General features: G+C 50.7%; 1 protein-coding gene across 6 annotated transcripts in view; it reads right to left on the reverse strand.

The window, feature by feature from the left end:
* Nucleotides 1-23,788, reverse strand: part of ANKRD11 (ankyrin repeat domain containing 11) — a 153,422-nt gene that overhangs the window by 78,283 nt on the left and 51,351 nt on the right. For 4 of the 6 annotated variants that reach the window (XM_080637869.1, XM_080637867.1, XM_080637870.1 and 1 more), the window contains one exon: nt 5,232-5,420. The exons of the other annotated variants lie outside the window; for them this stretch is intronic. The gene's annotated coding sequence lies outside the window, so the exon portion shown is untranslated. The remainder of the gene's footprint in view (nt 1-5,231; nt 5,421-23,788) is intronic. 6 annotated transcript variants of the gene reach the window in all.

A 23,788-nucleotide genomic window follows, 5' to 3' on the forward strand; every position in this document is an offset into this window, starting at 1 on the left:
TCCAGCGCAGCACCCTCTTCCGCTCCCTCCCACCACTGCGGCAGCGCAGATGGCAGCAGTGTGACCTCGCTGTTCCTGCCTCCTTGTTTTGATCCTGCAGTCTTGATTGTTCAGGCTAATCCCACACTCCCAGCCTTGGCTGCCAGCCAGGACTGTTATTAATGGCACAAAAGCTTCTCATTCCAGCTACTTCTACATCCGCTAATGCTGTTGTTCCCTTCTCTCGCTCCCCCTCTCACCACATTACAAACTGGAGCTGGAATATATTTTACAAGGGGGGGGGGAAAACCTTTCTCTGATCATCCTTGCACGCCGAAGGCTCCACCAGAACCATACAGGAAAGGCTCGTCTGCTCCAGCAATAATTAGCAATGCCAAAGCAGTAAGACCACCCCACTCATCCAGCGATCGGCTCCAAGGCAATAAACAGCACACGGATGTGGGGAGTTTCCAGCAATCCCTGAAGGAAACACAGGATCCCAAGCAGAAGTATGCACAGCTGGCCTCAGAGCCCCAGGGATGGGCTCTGCTACCCAGGGCAGGAGGAACACCAGTGCTGACCAGGGGGACAGGGACAGGCAGCACTGCGGCCACAGCGGCACGGCACCCATCTGCTTTCCTGCCCCTGCTCTACACAACTGCATCGAAACAACTGTGAAGCCCTCATTAAAAGCACACACTGAAAGGCTTCAAAGTGTCGGCAATTTAGCCCCTCAAACACCAGTCTTTCATGGCAGGTCTTCTCTCCCTCTGCAAGGAACCCAAAGTCCCCTGTGCAGGGCCAAAGAGCTGTACTCAGGTACATGCCCTGTGTCTGGTGAAGCCCATCACACTGAGTGCCTGCCCTTCCCCATCCTCCCTTGGCTTTAAACTCCCTCTCAGTGAGAGGTCTGCAGGGCAGAAGCCCTGTGGAGCAATGCTCCATTGGCCTCACCGACCGGGGGGTTGCTGGCACAGTACTGGGGTGCAAGACTCACATCAGCTTGACCCACTCGGACCCAGCACTGGTTTGGAACAGGATGGGATGAGGATATTCCTATCAGGGCTTTCTGATCTACCAGGGACCAGCCAGCCGTGCCCACCACGCACAAAACAGCCCCTGGGGCACCGTTCACAGCGGCTGCAGCTGCGACTGATCGCCCATAAGGTCTGGTCCTGAGTCAGCCGAGCAGAGCAGGGCCTCAGCACACACTGGAGGCCCCCTGGCTGAAGGTTAATGAGATTTAGAGCTGCTCTGAACTGCAAACCCAGCAAGAGACAGTGTCCTGGGACCCTCCTGGGGGAGCAACCCCCCGATCCCGTGCTGGGGATGTGCTGCATGGGGAGCATCACGTTGGAGCTGTGTCTGAAGAAACCTGCCTGGTTTTCAGCCCCAGCCGTCGCCCTGGTGAGATGATTCACCATCCTGCCCTCACTACTTGTCAAAACGCGGAGAAGGAGAAAAGCAGCTACGGGCAAGTTTCTTCTGATGAGGAAGGTCAGTACATTTTTAATAAAGGGCTCTTTAAAGATAATCTCATTCCAGTATTTACGCATGTTAAAGAGGTTACAGAGATCCAGGTGTAATGAAGTCAAAGAAGGAGAGGACAATAAAAGCATGGCTGGGACACTGCAGTGTATCTCTACTGCTGTTGGAGGGCTGGAGCAAGAGAGGAGGGGAAACCCCACAGAGGAGGGGGTTCAGGCACCAGGAACCACTGCCTATTGCTCACTCACAAAACATCAGTAGCAGGATCTCTTTCCTTAGATCCAGCAGCTTGGTCTCTTTTCCCTTAAACCCAATGGTGTGTGTTTCCATCTCCTACCACCCAGCCCCTGCCCGCTGCTCCACTGGCACGCTCAGCCCAACAGGCTGGTGCAAGCCCCTTGCTCTCCCCACTCGACACAAACACTGCAGCAGTAGCTCCTGGTTTAGGTGTAGCCCATGTTTACCAGCACACAGGCCTGATTTAACTCCTGAAGACATCTCCAGCCTTTCGCTATAGCAACCCCAGCAGATCTTCCCACTTTGGGAGCAGCTTCACAGCGGAGCTCTGTATCAGCAGAGGTTAAACCTGACACAAGAACTTAAATATGAGCCAGCAGCTACCGGTGTCAGCAGGGGTGCTTCATAAAAGCCCTGCTCCAAAGGCAGAGCTCCAGTGTGGCTCCTCATGTGCCACGATTAACCCTCAGGATGGAAAGTTCTCCCAACATGCTCAGCTCTCAGGAGCTGCTCTCATTCTCCTCGGCTCTGCAAGCACTGGGTTTCTGTGACATGCACCACACACCATTTACTCCAGGACAATTGAGGGTGATGGTTTGGGGATGGAGGGTACACACCAACTAAGCGTACAGTACATGAGGGCACCAGGAACAGAACGTTTATGTCAAGCTTGGAATTACTCCTCTGCTGTGCTCGGGAAAGATCTGGCGCCTGTTCCAAGTCACTGCGCTTTGGTGCAGACGGTGCAAAAGGCAAAAAAAAGGAATCTTTATTTAAAACTACTTAATAGTCACAAGATCAAGCAGAACAAATGGAAAAGCATGTTCTGAGCGAAATGTTACTTCTAGAGCTCAAATGGCACTTTAAGTCCACATCAAAGAACATTCAGCTGAGGTTGCAGACAGCCAGGAGAAGGAAGCAGGGAAACCAGCCTGGATTACTGGATCCTGGGCAGGTACAGCAAAGCCATGTGGAACGGCAGGTATTTAGCACAGCTGCACCACTAACACATACATTGGAGTGGCCTCGTGAAGCAGCTGGGTGTTAAGAAGTAATTAGAGCAGCAGGCAAGAGAGTCAGAGACATAAGGGAAAGAAGTGAAGAAAGACCAACAAAAATAGTTCAAATTAACAAAATCACTTCCAAAGCCAAAAGGCCTCAGTGCAGTCATCTCAGCAAACAGCCCCATAGGCACAGACAGAACTTCCCAGAGTTCATCCCTGCACTTTCTGCAGATAGGGACCAGCAGCTACAGCAGATATTTAAAAACCAACACAGTATTTAAAGCAGAGCCTAATATCCTAATATTTAAAGGATGTGAGGTCTGCTGCAGCCCCGCGATAGGCTGTTCTCATGCTGCAACCTGCCTAAGAAACCCAGTGCTTTCAGCCCCATTTCTTCATCTTCCAGCCAGCAGGGACCTTCCTCTATTTCAACACACAGCCCGGAACAAAGCAAGCGGGATGGGTGTCAGACAAGGTCGGCCCGAATCCGGAGGGCAGCAGATGTTTAGAAGGCGACTGTGCTCCCAGCACCCTGCCCAGGCTCTGGCAGTCATTAACGGACGGGCTTCCAACCCACCAGATGCTCTCAACTTTCTCCTTGCTAAGCTAAATAGCTTGTGTTTCCAAGTCCTAGCGCATGAAATGAGTCTTCTGAGCCCCATTCAGCCAACCAGCCTCTTCTTTTCTCTTTTCTTAAGTGAACACTATGTTAATCTCATTAGCTATGCTATAGCAAAGCCAGTCTGTGAGTTGGTCCCACCTACTACCCAAATAATCTGCAGCAGCTCCTATAACACGGGGAGTGCTCTAACCCCAGGGGTACTGGGGAATAAGAAACAGTACTGGGTTTAGAATGAACCCAACCTTATGGTGCCAGGCCAATGGAAACAGCAGCAACCCAGAGAATCCCTTCTACCCTATCTCAATGGTGAGCAGTGCCTGTTACTGGCCTTACCCAGCCTTTGGCTCCAGCACACCCACACCTCAAGAATGTCCCTGCACCACACCTACACCTACTCACAAACATAGAGCCCAGCCTCAGCACCTCCAGCCCCACACAAGCTGCACATGAGCAGCAGCAGGTAACGGTTGATAGATACTTCTGCTGAGCTCTCCCATTTCTGTACAATTATAGGGCTCAAACAGCAAAATACTGAGGGTTTCAAGTGTGGCTGGACATCATTTGGAGAGCACAGCCTTGACCCTTGCTCATGGCATCACCAGTGCTTAGGACATCCCTTGGGGAGAACCCGAACTAGAAATCCCAACCACTGTAGTCTTTAGTTCAGACCCACCTCATGTGCATGATCGGGAAAAACAGAAACACATTCTGTGACCCCAAACAAGTTCACGTGTGAAAGCACTGTGTTTAAGAGACAAAGCATCACCTGACAGCAACACGCCTACATGGAACTCTCAGGCCTGCACCCGGGGAAACAATTTAATCACCAGTTTCTGCTTCCCCACAGGAGCCAAAGCACCGGGTCACCTCTTCTCCAAGAAGAAGTCACTTCTGACCTCGCACATGAGGAGATGAAGAGATGCCTTGGCACCAGTGTTGCAGCAGGAACATGGGGATAAGGTGGGTGAGGATGGTGAAGGTGGCAAAGCCCTCTCCAAGGGCAGGAACACTGATACCTGCACACACACAGCCTGTTCTGAAGAGATCGGGGAAGGCACAACAGCCAGGAGGGATGTCCCGATGGGTGGGTGTGAGGAGCCTCACAGTGAAGGTCTCCCCCCACAAGGCAGGGTCCCACAGGACCTTCATTGATGTCCATACCACTGGCATTAATTCCTGTGAGCCTGTCTGGTAGACTGGAGCTGACAAAACAGACTGGGCAAGAACAAGAGAGATTCCTGCTTCCTGGTATGTATGATCGAAGGGCACAAACACAGCAGAGGGAAAAGCCACATGCTGCCCTTCACAAGGAGCACTGACCAGATGGGTCTGTAAATGGGATTAAGAGGAAGACAGCTCTACTGCATCCAGCCCTCTCCTCCAGGGCTGGAAACTCACCCTTCTGACAGCCAGGTCTCCACAACAGGGAACCAGCCTTTTGCTTTTACCCTCTGTTCTTTCAAGTCACTTCGTCCCTGGTGTTTACCTCACAGACCTGCCATCTCCCCCAGCTCACAATTCCTCCTTCTCTGGAAAGGCTTTGAGATGCACATTATACAAGATACACAGAAATAAATTGTTTTTAATCCTCCAGATTCTAGTGCTCCCAAACAAGGATCTTAAAGAGCTTTGCAAACAATGGCTTAAGCTTTAAGACTCACTGAGAGGTCGGAAAGTGCCTCTCTCTCAGAAGCAGAGGAAGGTGAGCAAGGCTGAAGGCTCTGTAATGCAACTTTATCATCACTGCAGAAGTGACTTGTTTCTATAGGCGCGAACACAAGTGAGTCTACCACCAATCCATCACTGGTCTAGTGACACCTTTGCCATTTCGCTCCAGACTCTGAAGCAGTTTCAAACCCACCATAAGCTTTCAAATGCCAAACTCTTGTTTTATTTCCCACCTTAAAGCATCAGGGTTAGGGCTATCCTAACCACCCGGGGGACAGCAGCACCACCAAGTCCTGAAGCTGTGGACGGACACGAGGCTTCTCTTGGAGCACTAGTAAGGTTTGGTGACAACGTGGCTTTCCTCCACAGGCACACAGGAAGCTTTCTCAGCGTGTATTTCCAGCAGCTCACCGGATGCAGTCCTACAGAGAAAGGCACCTTCTTGGTTAGCTCCTCAGTGTTACGACAACTTTGGGTCACTGACTACAACCTATATTAACGTGACGTCACGTATTCTTAGCGCAGCCCGGTCTGTAAAGCCCTTATTTTTGTTCCCAACTATATTTTGCATACATCTTGTAAACAAGCTTTACATCCTTTTGATCAGCGCTCTGCACGGAGCCCGGGGAGGGGGAGGAGACTTCCTGTTCCACTATTGCAATCGCTCTCAGCAACGTGCTGTGCTCAGCTCTTGCCGCCCCGTGAGCAGTGATGAAATGTTCTATTTTGGTGGCTTTTTCTTCATCTCTGTAGCAAGCGGGCTGTGCTCTAGTCCAGCACCGCTGCTGAGCTGAATGTGGGTTTTGACATTCGTTTTAAAGCGGCAGAGCGATTTGTTGCAGCATCTCCTTTTGAGGCCAAGACGGCCAACTGAGAACCCGGTTCTCTAGCCAAAATGCCTTCACACTACCTGGCTTCTCTGTTTCCTTGCCAGCTGTCTGAAAGCAGACATTTTTGCTGAAGAACTTGTTTACAGAGAACCCAGGCTCCTGTACACCGTGGAGCACAACCACCGTGTTTTCTTGCTGTTGCTTATCTGCTGCAGATAAGTCCAGTTTCTGCTTGCCCACAGGCAAGCAGCCAAACACTGATACCTCCCCATACTTCGTGGTGACTTCACACGCCCCAACCCTCGCTTCTCCTATGCCTGTGGCCTTCGGGAGGTACAACCCGACCGGACCAAGCATAGACACGGTGCTGACAGGAAATACCCTGTCCTTGTTCCAGAGACACAACATCAGCTGGAGCCGCAGGAGGCTGTTATCGTCCTCCCTTTGGAAAGACCAAACCTCCCCAGACTCTGGTGGGTGCTGGAGGCCTCCAGAAGTGTAAATAGTTAAAGGCAATCTCTGGTGCTCTCTTGTGACTCCAGCTCACCACTTCCACGTCCTCCCTTTGCCAGCTCATGTGAGGAGCTTATAAAATCAGCACACTGTAGGCAGCAACGCAGGAATGTTATGGAGTCAGTTAACTAATACAGTGTTTTGCATATTGCGTTTCAAACACGACATGCTCCTACACGTTCAGTGTCAACAAGGGGAAAAAATTGTCAGACCAAAATGAAATCTTCCTAAAGTGAGTTATTCGGTATCCAGCAGGCTACCAGGTGCACTGCAAGGACCCCGCAGGGATATTCCAGCATTCGCTCCAACCCTTTCCTTTAGAGAACAGTCTCAGTTCATTTCCTAGTGATTTTCCTACTCTGCCTGCAATCAGTGTGCCTCTCAGCTCTGTCCATTGTGGTCCAGCACAGGCTTCCACACAGTCTGCAACCAGAACAGGGATGACTCAGACAGAAACACCTTATGCTCACAATGAGATGAGCAGTGAGGACCTGGGAGGTTTAGGATACAAAACAGGGAGGGAAAATACACACAGCACAGACTCTTCTGGGTGAAATCACTTCCAAATTCAAAGGAAAGCATTTTGTTTCCAACAAACAGAACATATTAGATGAAGCTGTGGGTGTGCTACTCTTACAGATGCTCTATGTGAACCAAAATTTGATGAAATTATTACAGAAACATTCCACCATCTCCCAAAATAAGCATCTCTGTGTGTCTCTGCCTGGCTAGACCATGAAAAAAGCCCTGCATAGTGGAGCTCAGTTTCCATTTCCTCACACACTCCTACCAGGGCTGCGATTACAGGCAAACGCACCGACCTTTCCTCAAAGAAATCAGTGTTTGCTGTTCCTTATAAATTTGCAGGATTTTGGCTGCCTTCCACTTCACCCACTTTTGAATACGACGCTCCCCACCCCCACACAACTGTTCCTTTCCGAGGGATGACAGGCTACCCGAAAAAACAGAGGAGCGCTCCAGCATCCTGCCTGGATGGCACCGCTCCGGCAGCAAAGGAGCACCGGGAATGTCGGACCAACCTGTTGCAGGAGCACCTCGCTGTGGTTCGGTGCACCCATTCTTCCTGACCTCCCTTTGAAATGACATTTTTCCAGCACTCCCTGTGCTCCCGATTTTCAAGCAATCATTTGAGGCACATTTTAACTCTTTACTGTTTTCCCATGAAAAACATCAGACCCGGGATCCCTTGTAAAAGGCCCCCATGGTTACCAGCAGGATCACCCCGCAACCCTGCTCTGCTTTTCCGCCACTGCTGATGTGGTACACAAAGAATGAGATTTTTCAATTTGTTTTGTCCACGAGCCAAAAAATTCCTGTTAATGGGCTGAATGTGGTGCCTGTGCTAGGCTCCCACTGCTCCCGCTCAACTCCCGCTCACAACAGGCACTACCTACAACGCAGAGCTGGCCTCCTTTTGCAGGAAAATAAGGCCAAACCAGCTAGAAAGCATGTTTGGAATCTGGAGATTAATTCCATGTAAACTAATGCATTCAAACCTCTTTGTACAGCTTCAGAAAGGGCTGTCTGATCCCGGCGAGAAGTAGGGCAGCGCATACCCACGCCGTGCGATGGGGAGAGCTGCCTCCATTTTGGAACTCTTTCCTAAAGCTCACCACCGTGAATGCAGAAGCCGCGTCCTGCTGCGGCCACCCGCCCATGCCACGGACCATCACCGCAGCCCATCGCAGGCACTGCCCGCTGCTCACAGGCAGGGAGCACAGGGCCAGGGACAGCCTGCAGGGAGACAAAGAGGGGCCAAGAGGGCAGGGCAGCGGGTCAGGAGGCGGGAGGGCTCCCACGGGAGCCTCTGCCCTGGACCCGCAGCTTTTGTTCGTCGGAAAATGCCGGGAGCAACAAAGCGCTGCGAGGCCACGGGGGGACCCACGCTGCTGCCTGCTCCTGCCCGTGTCACAGCACTCCCCTCGCCAGTGGCTCCCGCTCCTCTCCAGCGCCTCGCTTTCTCTCTCTGGGAGATGAATTATTCAGAATGAAACCATTTTGAACTCTGTTGGGATGCTGAGCAAAGCTAAGATGGGTGGTGCTGCAGGGGAAGCTGCCAGGGACAGGACCAGGTCTTCCTCACACAGAAGGTTGCAAGCGCAGTTAAGCCAACCCCACCTCGAACCCAACGCCACACAGCACAGAAGTAACTGAAACAAAGCTCTAGGAGTTCCCATCACACCCAGAGACACAACCTGAGTGCAAGACCCAGGAACTGCTGTGCTAATCCCATTCATGGAGGCTCCCACAAAGCCACCCCACCAGCGATGCCTGAGCACTCTCCCTGTATTTTCTTCCTGCTGTCATGCTATAAGGCAGCAGGAGTAAGGACAGCTGAGCAGGGCTTGGTTTGCATGGGATCTTCATGTGCCAGAGCAGCTCCGCACACTGCTTGCTATTGCCATGCCTAGGTGGGAGGTGACAGCTCCCATCAGAGGCATGCAGGGCCGAAACATGGAGGTGCCCCACAGTCAGGACCCTGCCATGCTGCTGGGAGGACTGGGACACCCTGCAAAAAGCAATGGGCATCACAGGAGTGCTGTGGAGGACAGGAGCTCTCTTGACACAGGATGGATCCAGCACTGAGCTGCTTTCCACCAAGACTGCACCAGTGGGACCCTCTGTACTGGGCTGTCTGATGTACAGCACGCAGCCACAGTGGTTTGCACCATGTACACTCCTTAGACACGAGCACCAGTAAGGTATTTGGCACGGGGCCCCACCACACAGCTGTATTCAGGTCCATCAACAAAAAGGTAGCTCAGAAGAAGCAGGCTTTTGTGTTATTTTGCTTTTAAACAAGGAGACAAAATAATGAAATGGCCTGGAAACTATTCTACATTAAAAGTCACTATAGCACTAAAACCCTAGCTCTGACAGTTCTGGGTGAAGCCCTTTGGAAGTTACCATGGCAGTCAACGCAGCTATTCGCCCACTCCTTCAATAATGCTGGATTATTGTTTTTAATGCGATTCAACCACAAACAGGCAAATGTTGCTGAAGGAAAAAAGTACTTTCTCACACCATAATCCCCCCCCTTCCAAGCCTTCATCTGTGCCACAAGCGCAGAGCTAAGGAGGAGGCAAGCAGGTAACAGGGAGCCAAGCCAAACACACAACGCTGAACTTTGCTCCCTCCCTCTCCAGGGAGAGAGGAAATTTAAGAAGCAGATTCAGGATTTCAGCATCCATTTCACTTTCCCTGCCCCCTCCTGAACTATCGCTCCCTGGGCCCCAAACGGCTATTCAGATGCTATGTCAGCTGAATGCTCCGCTTGCTTCCTCTCTCAAACACCAGCTCAGCAAGCCTCGCAACACGCTCCGTGTCAGACGAGAAAGCCAAGTATTTTTGGAATACATCTCTCCTCCTTTTAATTAAGGGCCCAGGTAGAGAGCAGCTCACACAGAAGCGCTCACTCGGCAAAGCCACATCCAGCGAGGCTGACAGAGGCAAGTTGGAGCAAGACGAGACCCAGACAAAGGAAAGCAAACACGGGCTGTAAGGGAGGAGCAGGATACAACTGCATTGACCTGCCCGGCTGTTATTTTCGCAATCCAACCGAGGTCTAGAAACTGCTGTGGCCAAAGGGAAGGCTTCTCCTGGCTGAGAACGCCTGGCAGCAGCTTCCCCAGCAGCACAGCCCTCATCCCCCAAGTGAAAACCTCTCAAAGCCCAGTCACTGCAGGTAACCGGTGGAGGCTGAGGAGTCACCTCCCCATGTGCCAGATAAACCCCATTCCTTCCCCAGGGACCCCCCCCAACCCAGGGGCAACCCAGGAACAAGGGCTGCTGTAGCTCTTACACCCTAAAATGTGCAGCTCTGAGCGGGGTGAGGCAGATGTAAGAGAGAATAAGCAGCTTCCACCACTAAGCCAGGGAGGGCAAGACTGAGCCTGCACGCCGCGCGTGCCAAGGGCACCGGGTGCCATGCCATGGACCTGGTGCTGGCCTAAGCAACCCATCCTGCTGGCTCTACAGAAATAATATTCCTCATTCTTAATCCGGTATAAATTATTTGTTACAATAAAGACTCGCGCTGAAAGCCTTGAGGCTTTGCTAACAAAGCTGGGCTTGCACGCAAGCTGCTAGCATTTGAGAACTGGTTTAATCAGCTGGAGAAGCTGTGAGCGCGCTGGGGGAGCACGTTCAGGCTTCGTAAGACACAGTCTGAGTGACTCTTTAAGCAGCAATTCCTTCCCACACTCCCCTCGACTCCAACTCACATCGACGGGGAACAACTCAAGCTGGGAAACACTTTTCCACCGTATGAATTGGGAGCACACCATCACCACCATGGCCTTCGAAAGAGTCCATCCACGGAGGGATTCATATACTTGGCAAGGGGCAGCTTCTGTGCCCAAGTGTGTTTCCAGCCAGCGCCCCAGCGAGCAGCAAGCCAACCACTTTCAAGATGAATTAAGGCCACAGCTTCCGTGGAGTTACGCTGGTGGAAGGCAGCTTTGTCAAACCGAAATGAAAGCTAAACCCATGCTACGCTCACCCCATTGTTCTTTGCCTTTTCTAATAGCTGTTTTCTCTCCTCCATCACTCCCCAGCTTCGCACGCTCAGCTGTGACTCTTTGCGCCTCCCTTTTGCTGCCTTCTGCTTCTGTTTGTCCTTTTGATCTCCACTTCTCAGCTTGTTTTCTGCTGCGGCCCCATCCCCCAAGCCCCATTTCCACTTTTATTAGGGTGCGAGGCAGAACGGCTCAAAGGATGAACAATGCGTTTCAGCTGAAAAGGCTTTGAAGCTGAATTGGGTTGTTTACTGATAGATTCCCCACTCTCCTGAAATCAGTATTTTACCTCTACCCAAGAAATTGCTGTTTATTTTCAGATGGAAGCAATTATAAAAAGCTGATGCCACTTAAATGCATAAAACCAGGATCAGGCGTACCAGATTATGAGCGCTTTAACAAGAAAAAGCAAACAAACAACAACACACCACAACTGCACCTCCCCAAAGCCCACAGTTTCTAGAAGTTATTTTGGAGTGCAATTGTAAAGCTTGTGCTGCTGTAAGGATGGGTTAAAGCTTCAACCAGCTCCTAAATGTGAGCCAGCACACTGGTTTGTGTTTGAGACAAGCGTGCTGTCCTTACACCCAGACTAGGAGTGTGTACCACAAAGCTGCTTTCCCATCCAAGAGCAACTCCAAAGCATTACTTCAATTAATGTGTGTTCTTTCAAGTTTAAATACTGACACTCTTTAAGCAACTCAGAGCAAGTGACAAAGCACAACCATGCGGCTTCTGACCCCATTGTCACTTCCCAGCCAAAAGCTGGATCCTTCTTACAGAACCAACAGCTCCGGAAGACGATCCCTGTGCTGGGTAACACTGTCCATAAATTAAGAGGCAGGAGAGGAGATGAAAAAGCAGAATACCATGAGCTGTGAAGAGAAGATTTTAGCACTTTGGTCTGTCTGGTGCAGCCGCCTCCATTAGCCAGCATGCCCAACACTAACCAGCAGGCAGAACACATTAAACCAGCAGGAAGGAAAAGGCCAGGACAAGCCTGTAAGGTCTGCATCTCAGAACAGCCATAACCACGGGCTCCAGCAGAAATACATACACTAACAAGAGCAGCACCTTACAGCCCACAAGCTCCCCAGGAACCCAGCAACCACAAGACCTGGGCAACCCCTGCCAGCTCCCCAGTGCAAGAACCAACCTCTGCATGCTCAACAGTGAATTGAAGTAAATTAAACCTCAGCTCATGCAAGGTGCACAATTGTTTTTTTCATCACAGACAGGTAAATTTTCAAGCTGACTGACCAAACAAAGAAAAACATAAAGCACTTGAGGCTAAATTACACCCCTCTGACTATAAGCTATAAATTCTGTTATTCAAAATTCAAGATTTGCAGGCTGTAGAGGAGGCTTGGGAGCTGCTAATCAATGACTGAAATGAAAGATAATGCTTTACATGATGCACAGAGCTTCCTCCAAGGGAAGAGAGATTAACTCTCTAGATCACAGCCCTCAACCATACACCTTTATTTCCTTACCATGACTATACCTTAAATAATTTAAGACAATATTAAACCAGTAGTAGAAAACAATTTTAAGCAAAGAGATTTTATTTCTATGGAATAAAATTTCATTTCTTAAAATAAAGCCAACTACCTGCAAACACTGCAGCTGGAGTAGCCTTCTTTAAAGAACATGGGCACTGGGAAATGATAGCGCCTAGAAGATCCCTAGGCAGAAGCCTGACCAGGCTTGGCTACTTAGGCCTCAGTTAGTTAAGAGGAAGGGAGAAATGCAAGCAAAAAGTATACAGAGTGCTTCAAAAAGACTCGCAGAAGCTATCATGAGGTAGCTCTGTAGATCAAGTATTTGCCAAGGTGTCTCAGTTCTGAAAAAGCAGTCCTAAAAGCCTGAAAAGCACCCACCAACACGCCACCAGCAGACTGGCTGCTGGCTTTCCTACCCTTGTTCTTGTCCCCAGGAGTTCAGACCCAGGATGAGATGACATCAGACTAACAACCAGTTTGGACTTTGCTCACATAACAGCTATATTTGATCTAAATTCTACAAGATAAGGTGGAAGGTTGTCCTGTCCCTCCTCCAACACCATGCATTTTCGCGCACAAACGCACCAGAACAATGTGTGGAGGGGCAGAGAAACCTTCCCTTACCCTCAACTCCTGGTGTGACCAGTGCTTAGAAACAATAACTCCATATTATGGGATCATGGCAGCACTCAATTACTGGGAGCATTGAAGTGAAAAGCACCAAAGGATGAAATCCAAAATCTACAGTGTCCTAAACAGTGTGTCCTGAGGAGAAATAACCTCCTTAACTCCTCCTTGAGCCCACCCGCACCCCTGAAGACTCCCAAGCTACACATTCACTGGACAGTCTCATTTAACCTCTACTGAGTAAATGCTTTAAACAGGTTTTATGATAAAAATATAACTGTGGCACTTGAAGAAGATTGCAGAAACAACAGACTAGCATTTCCAAATTAAAACACACGAGCACACACTGTGCATAGATAACTTAGAATAGGTTTGTGTTGGAAGGGACCTTAAAGCTCATCCAGTTCCAAACCCCTGCCACGGGCAGGGACCCCTTCCACTGGAGCAGCTTGCTCCAAGCCCCTGTGTCCAACCTGGCCTTGAACACTGCCAGGGATGGGGCAGCCACAGCTTCTCTGGGCACCCTGGGCCAGCGCCCCAGCACCCTCACAGGGAAGAGCTTCTGCCTAAGAGCTCATCTCAGTCTCCCCTGGGGCAGGTTAAAGCCATTCCCACCCTTGTATATGCTAAATCCACAAAATCTCCAGCAGAGCAGTAATTACAGAAGGGATGTTGCTAATTGTTTTGAATTCCCTAGAAAAAGTTACACACTTCAAGTAATTTGAAAACAAAACTGTCAATAATTTGAAAATACTTTTCTTGTTAATGCAACAAAAAAGCTTCAATGTACCTTCTGCTTTAATTGGAAGTGAGGAAAATTCCCAGATTACAGCAGCAAGGTTTGCTGCCAGGTTTCGAGGTCTGTTGGTGGCTCCTCTGAAAGCATGCGCTGGCCCAAAACAGCAGAGCTGCACCCGGGTGCCCAGGATGGTTCTGCTCCCTCCTCCTTATGCACACACAAACCTCCTCAGGGTTAGTTTTGGAGGCAGAGTAGCTTTGTATCACTCTCTGCCCAGTTTCAATGTTGAAGCAACATCAGCATTACTGCAAAACCTCACACGTCTCCTAAGCTAGTTCTTAGTTCTCAAAACTACTCAACTCAGACTTGACACAGTAAGATGAAAAGAGAGCCAAGGCCATTGAATGAATGATTCAGAATCTGAAGGGGGCTACAAGGATGCCAGAGAGAGACTTCATCAGGGACTGTAATGACAGGATAAAATGTGATGGGTTCACACTGAAACAGGGTTGGATGTAAGGAAGGAGTTCCTCCCTGTGAGGGTGCTGAGGCGCTGGCCCAGGGTGCCCAGAGAAGCTGTGGCTGCCCCATCCCTGGCAGTGTTCAAGGCCAGGTTGGACACAGGGGCTTGGAGCAAGCTGCTCCAGTGGAAGGGGTCCCTGCCCGTGGCAGGGGTTGGAACTGGATGAGATTTAAGGTCCTTTCCAACACGAACCAGTCTGGGATTCCATGATTCTCAGTCTCCCTACAGCACCAACACATCGCACGGCACCAGATCAGCTCTCCTGCTCAGCTTCCACTGAGAAGGAAGACGGGATCCTCTGGAGCTTGGGTACAGCATGATTCATAGAATCACAGAATCTACGAAGATCTGTGAAGAGGAGCTCGCCTGGGCTCACCGGATCCTGAAGCTCTATTCGAGATGTTTCTCATGAGAAGGATTAGGAATTATGGGCTGCAAATGGAAGAAACATCTGCTGGGTAGCAGGCAGCCATCAGGCTCATCAGTGGCACAGGAAGAGAAATCCTCCGCAGGTTTTCAATGGAGCGCAGAGCAAGCTCCTACCAGTGAGCCAGCACTGAACACAGACCAACATCAAAGCAGAAAACATCCACAGTGGTTTTTTGTGTGAATTATTACTCCTGGCATGTGTGAGACCGGCTGAATCCCTGATCTGATGGGGAAGGCAGTTAGTCTGGGTTTGGGGCAGGGAGCAGTGATGGCCACTGGGAATGGACCCAGGGATGGAGTTCAGGCCATGCTACACCACGAGCCCGCCTGATTGAGCAGGTTTGCAACACCCCGTGGAGCCCTGGTAATTTAATCTCTTATAAAGGGATGTAAAACATACAGTGTCCACTCTCAGTCACGCAGGTGAGCAGACACAAGCACACCATGCAATCTGCAAAGCAGCTTTGTCAGGCTGCGTCGTTTTCCTTCTGTCTACCAAGAGAGCATCCCTGCCGTCGTTAGGTACCTCTCTGTTTTCAGTAGCTTCAGCACTGAAAAAGGCAAGGCTAAAAAAAGAAATCACGATGCTGGAAACAGCCGTCTTCATGAAAACTGTTTTTAAACACCTACTCAGTCAAAACTGCGCCACAGGAGAGCAGGACACACTCCACACGCTCATTCAGGTGCCCAAACCTTCTTCCTAACTGCCCAAAATGCTCCAAACCAAACCTCCCACTGTGGGGCACAAAGACACCTTTGGCTCAGCTCAAAGATCCCTTCCCAGTTCATCAAATGGGGTTACCAAGCGGGAGCAGCGATTCCTCCATTAGATGGTGAGGAATCGCAGAGAGCCCCCAGCACAAAGGTGTTTCCTGGAGCTGGGCGGGCTGTGAGGGTGCTGGGGGAAGGAAGGCACCATGTGTCCTCCAGCAGACCCTGTCTGGGCTGCGCGGGGAAGCCAGATGCAAGGCCTGGCACTGACGCCAGCAGCTGAGCTATTTTTACTCACCAATGGGTTGCGGTGCTGGAGCAGAGGCTGCTTCTCCTCTCCCATCCCTACTCACTGTGCTGTAGTGGGAGACAGGGATTTGTGCGGCTCTCAGGGCCAAGGTGGGAGCAGGAGGGAATTCAGGCACCTCTGGGGCCGTTCTGCCCACATGGAGAGGCACCAGCTCCAAAAATGACGTTTTTCTTGTGGCAGGGGGGCTTCCCCATCAGAATCCACAGAAAAATACATTAAATTCAGCCCAGAGAAACCAAAATAGGTGAATTCTCCCAGCCTCATTGACACCCTAAGCTCTCCCTGAGGTCAGCTACCTTCTCCCTCTAACAGCACACACCAAAACCCGTTTGGAAAAAAACCCAAAACAAACATTAAGATAATTAGAGTTTAACTCAAAAAAATCCATATTCTAATCATTGAGTGCATGTCACCAGCTTCCAAACTGGGTTTCACAGATTCTGGGAGCTGAATGCCAGGAATACCTGCTGGAATTATCAGAGCAACCCCAGCCTTCTTAGTGCTCTCTCCATTTTCTCAGGCTTCCTTCCTGGCTTCCTTCCAGTATTCCCATCTCTTACAGAAGATCCTGTTTTCCTTCATCGTCTCGGTTGTCTCCTCCTCTTCCTTCTCATGGCCACCCACTCCTTTTCTCATCTTTCCCAATATTGTATTTGCCACATCCTCTCCCTGCAGCCCTCTCCCTGCACTCGGCCCCGCACTGCTCGCTCCAGAGCTGGCACCAGGATAACACCTGGGTCAGAAGGGTTTTCCGAACCCACTCCCTGCCGTCACTGAGCATAAGGACATGTGGCTTCTCCCTTGTGCATTTTAATACCTGAGAACCCCCCCAGTACAGTCTCAGCAATGCCCCTGCAGACCCACCTCTGCCTGGATACCCAGGAATTGGAGTTTGCTGGGAAGACCAAAGCAAGCAGCAAGATGTGCATTTTCTTTCCCTCCCTCTTTTCCTCTACCCCAGATCAAGAAAGCCACATAGAGCTGAGAGCTCCTGCCAGCCTCCTCCACAGTGGTACTGCTGCAGAGCAGACCCATATCCCTCCCCAGCCTAACCCCATCTTTTCTAAACATGTACCCTCCGTGCCAGGCACTGCATTAAGCACAATAACCCCAACTCTATGAAGTACCAAATACATTACTAACAGAACAGCAATGTAGCCAGCCCAGAACTCCCCTTGATGAGAAGAGATGGCCTGAATTCCACACCAGGAGTGGCCTGGCAGGTTCTTGGCTACAGCTCGAAGCAGCCGGTCCCTCAAAGCTAGGCTCTGTGGAGCCCTGAGCACGGGGCTTTTTGATCACCAGACCATGTAGGCAGGCACCTGACAAAACACATTCAGCGTAATCCACCACGGCCACCACCAGGAGCGGCTCCACACCCTCCATTGCTCCTGTGCAGCAAACTGAGACACAGCCTGGCATGCAGAATACAACCATCCTCACCCCCCTCGGGCAGAAGGGGAGCTTTCCCCTTTTGCTTGGCCTCTTGACGCAACACTGATCTCGGCCTGTCCTACAGTCCACGCTAGTGCTGTTGCACGCTCAGACAAGCTGTAGAGCCATTTTAACCCTGTGTGAAGAGATGATGCCCAAGACATCAGCGCAACAGAACCAGCTCAGCACCGTCTCATCACTACCCACCCCCATGTTCACTCAGTATCACCAAGGCTGAAGAGTCCCCAAGCTCTTCAGAGGGACACCAAGCATTTGGGTTGTTCTCCACACATCCACATCTTTGTAGCACCCCAGCACTCGGCTCAGAGGGCACCACTCCCCTCCCTACAGACACACAGCTTCTGTCAAAGCTTTGTTCACAACTTAACACCACTCATGCAGAGGAAATCCCAAAGTGACCTGAGCAGTGTGCACATTTCAGCCTTCCCACATGAAATCCGGCATTGTCTGTGGTCAGCACTCTGTGCAGAACCTCACCACGGGAGCGGAAATCAGGGCCTCACACAGGGGTTCCTGTAAGTCACCTACAGCCACCTGCCTTCACCCAAGACGGGCACAGAGTTGATTCATCTTGGGTGGAATCTGCTGAGTGATGTTTTCACTACAGCCTTGGGCACACACTGAAGACAGGCAAGAAGGCTTTTAGGCAGAGAAGCCTTTTTGGTAGAAGCTGGAAAGCTGTAAAGCACTTGGGCAGTCTGGGCAGCAGGCGTGGGGTGAGGATGAGGGGAGGAGGGAAGTGTGAGGGCAGCAGGCACGAAGGAGAATCACAGAATTGATCAGGCTGGAAAAGCCCTTTAAGCTCATCCAGTCCAACCCTTACCCCAGCACTGCCAAGGCCACCACTAACCCATGGCACTGAGGCCTCGTCTCCACGGGGTGTGAGCACTTGCAGGGACGGTGCCTGCAGCCCTGCCCTGGGCAGCCTGTTCCAATGCCTGAGCACCCTTTGGGGCAGGAATTGTTCCTCAGCTCCATCTAAACCTGTCCTGGTGCAGCTTGAGGCCGGTTCCTCTTGTCCCATCCCTTGTTCCTTGGAAGCAGAGCCCAGCCCCTCCTGGCTCCATCCTCTCAGGCACTTGTAGGGAGCCATCAGGTCCCCCCTGAGCCTTCTCTTCTCCAGACTGAACCCCCCAGGTCCCTCAGTCGTTCCCCATCACACTTGGGCTCCAGGCCCTGCACCAGCTCCAGTGCCCTTCTCTGGCCCTGCTCCAGCCCCTCAATGTCCCTCTTGCAGTGAGGAGCCCAGAACTGAACACAGTGCTTTATGAGGCGCTCTTGGAGACCCCAGCCCCGCGACCATGGCAGGGAGAGCACAGTGATCTCTGTACCGAGCAGACACCGGACCAAAGCAGATTTTTCATCTGAGGCTTCCTGAGAAGCAGCACGGAGGCAGTGACAGGACCCCACAGCCCTGTGCAGCCAGCCCGGTGCACAGCAGGACTCAGCCAGGTATTGGGTTGTCAGACGCTGGCTGGCAGCACAGCAAAGCACCAGGTTGGCCACCACAGACCCCTGTTCTCAGCAACAACCTACAACAGGGACTTGATGACACAGCTATTGTCACAGAGCCCTGTCAGAAACCCCTCTGTGTCGTAATGGGGCAAAGCTGATTCAGACTCATCCCTTCCAACTCACCATCAGGAGCCCAGCACTGAGCTCACCACAAAGCCCATCACGGGCAACCCCTGACCAAAACACCAGCTCACGCTGCAGGAACCAGGCAGGGGACTCTCCCCTCTCCCAGTTAACAACACAAGAAGACTTAAACTAAACACGTGATAAGAAAGTAACATTCTGCTAACGACATTACCCTCACCACTTTGGGCTTCCAGCACCAGTGTCATCCAGTGGGCTGCAGGAGGACCAAGGTATTAGCTCACTGCATGAAAATTCACTGCAGAACCTCTACAACCTTGCACCCCTTCACCACCTCCTGTAGTCCCTCCCTCTGCTGCTCATGCTTTGCTCCGCTGGCAACTCAACCTCTGCTTGTCCTGGACTCATGTCCCCTCACTCACCTCCTGTCGCCATCCAGGCAGGGATGAGGACATGAACGGACATTCCGAGCCCGCTGCTCCCACACTGTGCTTCCAGGGGCTGCCAGCCACAAACTGGATCATAGAGTCATAGAATCAACCAAGTTGGAAAAGACCTTTAAGCTCATCAAGTCCAACCGTTCCCCAGCACTGCCAAGGCCACCACTAACCCATGTCACTGAGGGCCTTGCCTACATGGTTTATGAACACTATCATCTGCTGTGCCGATGCTGCAGTTGCCACTGATGAAATACTGTAATATTAGAGCAACACAGTATTGAACACGCTGTAAGCCTGGGAATTAGAGCACAACCAATGAAATGGAAATACTTCTCTCCCCGCTCCTTCCCAACAGGGCAGCCAAGCTGAGTTCTGTTCCTTCTTTTACCTAGGACAAGTTAGAGATGGCTAACAGACTCCTGAGCTGTTCTAAAATTCCACTCACATTTTAACTACTGGGTCTGCAACATTTGCAGACACATGACAAGAACTCAGGATCAGGTCCCTCTCTCTGAGCACAGTAAAGTGAAACCAAAGAGCAAGTGTCACAAACCACTAGAATATAGTAGCAAAATCACCATTTTCACTAAATATAACATTATGCATCATCATGTTGAAACGACCCAAAACCTGCAAGTTTGTGCGGTGTAACATTAAGCTTTTTATCTTACCAGCTTTGAAACAGCTTATGGGAGTACCAGTGCTTTACAAAGGTAAAGACAATTCCGGTGAGCCTGTACTTTACCCTTTTATATTACCACCAGTGAACTTTAATTCCCACATTCATTTAAAATCTTGGACTGTATTTCTGTTTGATTATCATTAGAAGAAAGCTGTTGTGTGTTGCTGTGTCTTCTTCAAGATATACCCACCCAACATGGGAAAAAGACTGGATTCTTCTACAGTCAGATGTTTCCCAGGCACACTCAACACAAAGCTATTCTTACAAGACCAGTCACATGCAAGGTTTCATGGCATTCACAGGCATAAGAGGTCCTTGCAAGAAGGACACTATACAGGAAGTTTTGCCAGACAAGAAATCCTGAACAAGAACCAAGTTATTTTTCTGCTAACGTGACCAGAAAGCTCCTGTGTGCTTGCAGGGATCTTTATGGACCCTCTGTGTTGGATCTGCTCAACGCCTGTTCGTGAGCACCACCAAAACCAGCAGCTGATCTCCAGGAGGCAGCATGCCAACAGAGCCTTAGGAGGTCTCCAAAAGCTCTTTTCCTCACCCGTGTTTTCTTCACCTACATTTATATCCTTTTTATATTTAACCTAGATAAGGAAAACGTGAATGACAACCAGGCTGCTAACACAGCTCCAGCAGGATCGCGGCTCCTGCCTGTGTGAAACGAGGGTCTGGAAGCAATTTGTTTTCCCATCTCATTTCACATGGGAAGCCCATCCGCCAGCGGGGCCGTGCCCCCTCCCTGCTGGGAGCCCGGCACACAAGGGGGCATTGTCCCCCCTGAATGACAAACAGTTTAGTGAGGCCGAGGCTGTAAAGTGCATCAGGCAGGTGCAAGGAAGCTTACCAAATCAGTGCCTGCACGGCGCCGCGGCCCGAGGACGAGTTAATGCCCACGGAGAATACACACGAAGAGCCTGCCACAGTCAGAGAGGAAGCGAGCAGGGCTGGGAGAGGAGGGGGTGCACTGTGCTTGGCCCCTTCTCCCACAGCTCCTCTTTCCCAGGCTTCCCATTACACACACACACAGGGGCTCCATCTCTATCGGGACACATTGCTTCTCCCCTGAGCTGCAACACTACTCCGGCTTGTCTGAGGAGCAGTAAAACACACACATGCCTTCAAAACCCAGGGCTCATCTCAAGAAATAATCCCCACTGCCCAAATAGGATTAAATCTGAGAAGTATTTGTAGAGAGGGGAGGGGGAAAAAACATCCCTTTAAACTGAAGGCAGAGCTGTCTCGCGCTTGGCAGCAAGCTCACAATAAAAACGTTTGCTATTTCTGTCACTGCATCTCCAGAAGCTCAGACTCAATTTGATTCATTTTCCCTATAAGGTATTTTTAAGTATAGAAGAAAAAGCCCAGCTAATTGCCAGAGCGTGTCCCTGCAGATCGCAGGCAGCAGCCATGCATGCAGAAAGCATCACGCAGCCGCAAGCAGACACACAGGTCACCACACCAGAGGCAAGGCGTAAACCGGGACCCACCGCTGACTGCCAGGGCCTTCACATTCAGGCACCAATCTTAAGGTGTGGAGCTTTGGTCTCAAATGAGCACTAAGTGGGTTATTCAACAGCACACAGCCAAGGCCTTGGCAAACCACAGCCGGTGTTTAATGACTGCACCAGCTTTCAAGACCCCTTTTAATCAACTCTTAGCTTTTAACTCCTCCTCGCACAGTGCCAGCACGCCCCAGCACACCCAAGGTTTTGCTCAAAAGCATTACCACATCAGGTTATTCCACCCTCTTCACCAACTGGCCAAGCTTGCAAATCAGATGCAGGAACTCCTTCAGCTGGACACAAACACAGCCAGACACAAAAAGTTCCTGTTTTTCTTAGAATAAAAATAAAATTTCCTATCTCTAATCCAACTCTGACGAGCCCACAAGCGGCTGTGCCAGCACAACTCATGAGATGCGTTTAAGCCAGCACTGTAGCAGAAGGAGCCCACGTGGAATATGATATTTAATATATTTAGAGAAAACTAAGACCAGTAACAGAAATTACAATATGCAGAGATCTTCATTACCTCCACCCCAATAAACCTATTTCCATACTCAATGTTTAAGCAGATCAAAACCTGAATTAAAACAGCATTCTTCAAAGCCCAAAGGCATCGCCACCATTCACTCCCAGCAGCAGCCCCAGGGAAGAGCTGCTGCCCAGGACCAGAAACTTGTTGGAACAGATGAAATGAGTCAGGAAGCAGAGATACGCATGGAGGAGGGGAGGGGAGAGCCGCGTGGTGAGGGCAGGGCTGCATCCACCCCGCGCGGTTAGTCAGGCCCTCCGCACATCACGCGACGCTCGGGTAGGTAGGACTGAGTCTGTTCCTCTCGGGTTAAGATCACTGAAGAGCTGTTCTGCCTTGAAAGAGAAATAAATAAAATCAAACAAAAAAAATGCATCGCTGCTGCCAGATGTGAAAAATCCCTCCCGTCTGGTTTCCTGCAGGGAGCAGGAAGGGAAGGCTGTGACCACCTCGCCCCACGCGCGCCTGGTCGGTCCTGCTCTGCGAGAGAAGGCGAGACAGGCTTCAGCTCAAACATCAGCTCCCCACAAACACACCTCTCCCGCAGCCCGGCTGAGGAGCAGCAAAGCCCGAAGGTAAAGGGCACTGCAGCCGCACCAAGGACAGACCCCATCTCTCCGCGCCCCCAGGCCCGGCTGACGTGCTCCAGCGCAGAGGCACGAGCTGGCCGGCTGCCCCGCTCATGTGCCTTTCCTGGAGCCTCTTCCAGCTCCTCCTCAAGGGAGCCTGCCGGGATCGCGCCTTCCAGTGAGGAGAGGCTCGGCGAGCACCAGCAGCCACGGCCCCAGCAGCCGGCTGAGATGAGCCCCAGAGCTGGGGGTTAAGCCAGTAAGTGCCTTGCTGCAGCCAGAGGGTAGTAGAGCGAGAAAGGTGCTTCAGGACATGACCAATCACATGTACCAGTTCCCATGGGCCTGAAAAGCTGACTCAAATCACGTCCGCGCTAAGTTGCAGGGAAGTTCATCAAACACAGAACTGCTCCACTGTGTTTTAGCACTCTAAAGCTATAGATAGATGACTGTCATTCTTCTACAGTACGTGACTGTATTCCCCAGGCAGTTTTTCTAAACCCCATAACTATACTTCCCTGCCAAGAAGTTTTTCTACAATATCTCTCTCAGATCTGGCCATTTTGCCTTTTTTTTTTTTGGTGACCATTTTGGATTTTTACACAATTTTCCCAACTATAATAACCCAGCATTTATAAACAACTCTTTAGGAAGTTATCTTAAAAGCTAGTCCCTTTGTAGCTGACAGCTCCAGCAGTTTCACACTTTCAATGCAATCTGAGGAACCAAGTGGTTTGGGGAAGTTTCTTTAATTGCTCATATGTTTGGACCCAGCTACTGAACGCTAAAGTAATACAGAGCCAAAGCAGAGCAAACACGATGCTCAACAGGTCCAGCCTCTGTAAACAAGGGAATGGCATACAGTGTTCCAAGATGCACCACATCAAGGCTATAAAACAGCACAGCTTTGACAAATAAATAGAAGGAAAAAGCCATACACTAATTTGGTGCCTTTTCAACTGCAACTTTGAAACTAAGCTTTACATGAAAGGTTTGGGTTTTTTAACAACATCTGTTCCTGCAAACGGGGCAGCATGTGGGAGCACAGGACAGAGAGCCCTGCTCTCCATTCCCTTGTAGCTGTGATCCAGGTGCCTTCCTTCAGCTGACACAGACACAACTCCATGACCCTCCAGCTGCTCCCAGGATTAAGATGCTCTGGAAGCAAACAGAAGGGTCACCACTAAGGACAAGCCAACCCTGACCAGACACTGCCCATTCTCACCATGTTTTCCAATCACTCCTCCCAGGAGCCTCAGTTCACCACCCACACCTGA

The sequence above is a fragment of the Psittacula echo genome (assembly GCF_963264785.1).
Source record: "Psittacula echo genome assembly, chromosome: Z".
NCBI lineage: Eukaryota > Metazoa > Chordata > Aves > Psittaciformes > Psittacidae > Psittacula > Psittacula echo.